The following is a 6,433-nucleotide window of genomic DNA, read 5'->3' as shown; positions in this document are numbered from 1 at the left end:
ACACACACACACACAGTTATCCCTTCCAGATCATGGGGGTTACAAATGTGGCGCCCCCTGTGACCCTGAAAATCTGCGTAAAATTTTTTGGCCCTCCCTTTGTATCAGAGAAAGTATGAATCATTATGGGTATTAAAAGATAAAATATGTTGATATTATACAATACCATACATATATTTTATGCATTTCTAAGTTTCTAAACTTTTTCAGTGTCATCTTCTGGCCTGCACGTGTCATCTGTAGCTTCAGGAAAACTTCTAAAAAATTCCCATTTAATTTCTTATGCTGACCGGCAACATATGGAAACCATGATGGGGAAATTCGCGACATGGGAGGGATAACTGTATGTGTATATGTACATATACACATCAGCTACATTTGAAAGGTGGTATAATTAGTGCTGCTGAAGGAAGGGCAGAAAGACTGGGCTAGTATTTATCACCTTCTCATCCTTAGTTGTCCCAACTGAGTAAACTCCTCCCTTTTCCCTGACAACCCCAAGAAAAGCCCATATATCATCAGACTCAGACAGACCAAGTCTGGCTGGAACACCCCTCTGTCCTCTCCGACACAAACAATGAAGACATCAGCCCTCCCTCACCCCCCCCCACCCTCATCCTGCACACATTCTTCTCCTCTGATGTCCTGGTCCCTAGCAGGGACAGACATTTGTTCAGCTGCCTCACCCCAGGAGGCAGCCGCACCTGCTGATGTCCCTTCTATCCTTAGTCTTGACGCCTTGAGAGTTGGGAGCCTAGGGGGCCAGATTTAAGGACAAGAAGAGAAAGGACAGGACAGGGCAGCTGAATTGGAGGTAATGAGATGTGCGGGAGTCCAGTTGGTACTAGTGGCAAGATTTCTGTTCCCTGGCCACTGACTCCATGCTGGGATAGGAATGAGCCCTGGATTCTACTACTGATTCTACAACTTATTAGTTTTGTGACCTTGGGCAAATTATTTCCCCTTTCTGAGCTTGTTTTCTCAGAACACAACAATAATTATAGTTCTCATTTCCATAAAACTTTATACTTTTCTTCTTAATAGCCCTGTGACAAAATTAGGATATGCATTGTTATCTAAAAACTATCATCTCCATTTTACAGATGGAGAAACTGAGGCCCTATGAGAGGAAGTAATATTCTTAGTCACACTGCTAGGTTGTTTGATTCCAAAACCAAAGGTTTTTGTTGTTGTTATTGTTTCATTGTGGTTTTTTTTTCACCTGGCAGGGAATTTGATTAGATGGTCTCTAAGATCCCTCCCAGCTCTGACATTTCATGTTCTAATATCCCTTCCAGCTCTGATAGCTGGAAGTTCCTTCCATCTCTGACAGTCTATGGACCATGCTCTAAGGTCTTTTTTAGTTCTGATATCTTATGAGCCTATGCATCAAGGTGTAAATCCCAGGACATTATCACTTCTTTAGCCCTTTGTGAATTATGAAGAAAAAATACTTAATAATGCTGTGCTGATAATTGCCATAAGTGCCCAGAGTAGATAGAGAATACTATGTACTCATGCAGGGTGGGATGTTTATCTCCAAAGGCCCAGTTAGACCTTCATGTTTGCCCACTCCTGGTCACCCCCAATTCTATGGTCTCCCTACTCCCTGAGTAACTCAGTAACCATATGCTTACTTTACTGCTCTTACCAGCTCTGTGCTAGAAGGCACTTCAGAGATCATCTAGTCTAAAACCCTTACTGAAAATAGAAATAATTTCCGAAACATCCCCTGAAACATCATTCAAACTCCAATGACAGGGAGCTCATTATTTCTCTAGACAAGTCATTCATGAAGTCTCCCATGTGAGGTTACAATTCTGTATTTGCAGTAGAAGATAGGGAGTGGGAGGTGGGGGGTTGTGGAATGGTCATTTTACTTTTATGTTAAGAAATCTTCACTGATTCCCTGATTCCTACAGAGGAAACTAAAACTCCTTTGACAGGCATTCAGGCCTTTCTCAATCTGACTGTCAAGTCTTTTCAGCCTAATTTTGTATTATTCCTCTCCAGTCTGTATGCTGAAGTCCATCTGATTGCCAAGCCTTTGCTCATGTTCTTCTTTGTTCCTGGAGTGTCCTCTGCCCCTCCCCCCCACCTGCCTTTTGCCTATTGAATCCTACCCATCATAGTCAACTCAAATTCCACCTCTTCCAGGAAGCCAGGAGAGCACTGGGTTTAGAATGAAATCTCAAATCACTTAATCCCTGGCCTTAAGTTTTCTACTCTGTATAATAAGGGGGTTCTGCTAGATTTATAGTTCCTAAATTTTATGGTCTCAGGACCCTTTTACACTCTTAAAATTATTGAAGACCCAGAGAATTTTTGTTTATGTAGGTTATACCTATCAATATTTACTGTATTAGAAATGAAAACTGATGACTTTTAAATGTATTTATTAATTCATCTAAAATAACAACAATAAATTCATATGTTAACATAAATAACACATTTTTATGAATAATTTTTCCAAAAGAAAAAATTAGTGAAAAGAATGGCATTGTTTCATATTTTTTTTGCAAATTTCTTTAATGTCTGAGTTAATAGAAGACAGCTGGTTTCTCATAGCTACTTCTGCATTCAATCTGTTGCAATATGTTGTTTTGGTTGAAGTATACGAAGAAAATCCAGTCTTATACAGACATGTACTTGGAAAAAGGAGGAGTATTTTAATAAGAGAATAATGTCTTAGTATTATAATAAAAATAATTTTGACCTCAAGGACCTCCTAAAAGGGCCTCAGGAACCCCCAAGAGTCCTTTGGACTAGATGTCTTTGAGGTCACTTCCAGTTTTAAATCCTATGATATTATAATCTACCTATTTATTACTGATCTTTCCCCCGTGCATCATTATAACACTTTTTTGGACACTTCACTAATATACCTCCTGTAATATTGTATATTATAGATACCTGAATTTGCATCTCATCTCCCCGTATGTACATGAACTATAACTTCCATGAGTGCATAACTCATGTTATATCTAAATGTTGCATCTTTTCATGCTCTTAGTACAGCATCCTGTGCAGGGCTTCTTAAACTTTTTCCACTTGCTACCCCTTTCCAAGTGTTGGCAGTATTTGCTGGTATTGCATGGCATGAGAGCACACACAGTGCAAAGTATGCATGTTGTGTATTCGGAACCAAGGCTGCAGTGAAAGTTGTGTGATGCTACACGGGCAAGCGTTGTCAGAAACACCTCAGATTCATTACGTGTTTGATTTTTAATTAATTTTTGGCCATTGCCCATTCAGAAACCTTTTACTGTTGCCAAATTTTTCACTATGGGGTTGCAACCTACAGTTTAAGAAGGGCTGCATAGAGAACAGTAATCTAATTTGAAGGAATGATGTACCCCAAGGTATATTTCCTTGGCTTCTTTCCCTGACAAGATTCCTCAATCCCTCCCTTGAAATCACCAAGTCCCTTTACGTCTTTGGTCTTTATCTCTCAGATATATCAACGCATTGATCTCATCCCTCCCTCTCTAGTCTCAAACCCTGGCTTGCTACTCAGAACCCTTGGAGTGCTAGAAAGCCCAATAGAACAGGAGTCTCGGGGAACTCCTTCCCACCCAATATTATTGCTGTTGTTCTCTTGCTGTTTCCCCTTCCTGACTGGATGCTGCTCTTTTTGGACCTCGTTACCAGATGGTCCACCTTCTGGTGCCGGGCCCATCCACACCTTTCTAAGCTGTGCCTAGGATGCTGACACACGATTCTTACCTAAAGCCTCTCCAGCCTCGTAGCACTTGTCCTAACTGATACTCTGTTGGCAGCCTTTGAAAATTTGGTGTTACTCCCACTGTATGAAGAGACACGATGGAATGTGCTCTAGATGTGTTTTTTACCCCCTAAGTCTATATATGTAAGAGATTATTGCTTTAAAGATTGCTAATTGCTTTACATATAGTATCTCAGTATCTCACAGTAGCAACCCTATGAGGCAGATATTACAAGTATTATTTTCTTCTGCATTTCACCTATGAGGAATTTGAGACTCAAATTGATTAGGTAAGCTGCCCATGGTCATATTGTTGTGAAGACTACGTGGTCACATTTTTGGCAGTGATATAATCTGATATTTATACAGAGAAAAGGTTAAAACTTTTGACATCACTCTGAACTGTGTGTCTTTTCTCTTGCAGCTGGAAGCCAGAAGACTAGAATCTTTCTCTCCCAAGCTCTCACCAACTGCATCCCTCAGGCAGGCACCAAACATTGAATAACAGACCTCCTCTAATGACGAAAGTCCCATGCTAATGAACTTTGAGGGCCAGATTATAGTTTCTTGTTAATAAGCACTCCACCCTCCTCACTCCCAACTATTCTTGGAGATTTAATTTTTCAATTCAATTCAATAAACATCTACAAAGCAACTACTATGTGCCTGTTACTGTGCTAAGTGCTAGGGATACAAGAAGAGGCAAAAGACATTTCCTGCTCTCAAGAAGTTTATAATCTAATAGGGTAAGAATTGGTCAGGGTGTATACACCTGAGATGCTGGACAGTCTTTTCTGAGTGCTAATTTGCTAGCACATATGTGCCTAGCTAATGTCCAGTCTTTTCTGCATGTATAATTGGTCTTGACACAGTCGAGACACTCAATGACCTCAGCTATAGGCTCTTGTTGTCTGGGGAAAATCTCTGATAAACTGGTCTTTTTAAATGCCTTAAGGATGACAAATAATAAGAAGCTTTGGGAGGTGGCAATTATTTTAAGATGGGCAGTCTGCTCAGTTTGGGCACTAACAAATGTCCTGAGAACAATCTTGACAAAACCTACTGCTATCTTACAGTTGGGGGAAGTGGTATACTGAAAAAAATTTTTTTATTCTAAGTTTAGTGAACACCAAAAAAAAAAATAAGAATAATAATAAAAGGAAAAAAAATTTGCATATACAAAGTTGAATACAAAAAAGAGAATTATGTGTGAAAAATGAATCTCTATTACATATAACTTGCTTTTCTAAAAAGTATATAATTCATTTAATATGTGTTGCTTGTCTGTGTTTCCTTCTGAACTCCTTCAGTTTTCCTCTGAGCATTTAAAAAAATGCTTTACTGACCCACTTTTCTTTCTTTTCTTCTTTTTTGGGCTACCCTATTGCTAGTACCCCTCTCCCTCTAAATACCCCTGTCTGCACGCCGAAAAGAAAAATACAATCATGGTATAAAAATAAACATAGTCAAGCAAAAACAAAAATCCACACATTTGCCATGTCTAAAAATTTAAGGCTCATTCTTCACCTAGAGGAGTCTATGACTTCTCTCTAGGAGGTGAGTAGGATGCTTCCTCATTAAATCTTTCAAAGTTGTTTTTCTTTATGATGTTGTTGCTGAATAAATTGTTTCTCTGGTTCTACTCACTTTACTCTGCATCAGTTCATACAATTCTTTCCAGGTATTCTGCAAAACTGTCACTTTTGCCATTTCTTAAGGTACAATAAAATCCATCATATCCACATGGCTTAATTTGTCCAACCATTCCCCCAAATGATGGGCACCCCCTTTGTTTCTAGTTCTTTGCTACAACAAAAAAAGTGCTTCTAAAACTATTTTTTGTACACATCCATCTTTTCCATTTATCTTTGATTTCTTCGAGGTATAGGTCTAGCAGAGGCATTGCTGAGTATGCACAGTTTAGTGACAATTGGGGCAGAGTGTGAAATTGCTTTCCAGAGGCAGTGGACCAATTCACAGCTCCACTAGCAGCACATGAGTGTACTTGTCCTCCTACATTTCCTCCAACAATTGATATTGTCTTTTTTTGGTCATTTTTGCCAATTTCATAGATATGAGGTAGAACCTCAGAGTTGTCTGAATTTGCATTATTCTATTAGTGATTATGAGTGTCTTAATATGGCTGTTGATTGCTTGGGTTTCTTTCTGTGAGATCTATCTGTTCATATTTTTTTGAACATATATCTATTGGGGCATGGTTATCACATATGTGCAGTTTGGTGCACTTAGCACATATTTGTATTAGTTCATTATTTATCTTGAATATCAGATCCTTATTAATAGAAACTTTTTACAAAGATTTTTTTTCCCAGTTAGGTGTTTCTTTTTTTTAAGCTATGTTGATTATTTTTTTGTGTGCAAAAAAAATCATTTTTATGCAATTTCATCCATTTTATCTCTTATGATTCTCTCAACCCCTTGCCTCATCATGAACTTGTTACTTATCTGTAATTGCAAAAGGTATTTTCTTTCTTACTCCTCTATGTTGTTTATTATGTGACATCTTTAGATCTAGGTCCTATGTCCATTTGGAGCTCATTGTGGTGTGTGGTATGAGATATTGGGGTCTAAACTTAATTTCTGTTAAGACTCTTTCCAGTTTTTCCAGCAGTTTTTACCAGACAAATTCTTACCTCTGTAACTGGGGTCTTCAGTTTACTGAACACCATACTACTTGTTGAGCCTTAG

The sequence above is a fragment of the Vombatus ursinus genome, unplaced genomic scaffold (genome assembly GCF_900497805.2).
Source record: "Vombatus ursinus unplaced genomic scaffold, bare-nosed wombat genome assembly UNPS02000580.1, whole genome shotgun sequence".
Taxonomy (NCBI): domain Eukaryota; kingdom Metazoa; phylum Chordata; class Mammalia; order Diprotodontia; family Vombatidae; genus Vombatus; species Vombatus ursinus.
The sequence above is the reverse complement of the archived record's forward strand: the minus strand, read 5'-3'. Positions refer to the sequence as shown.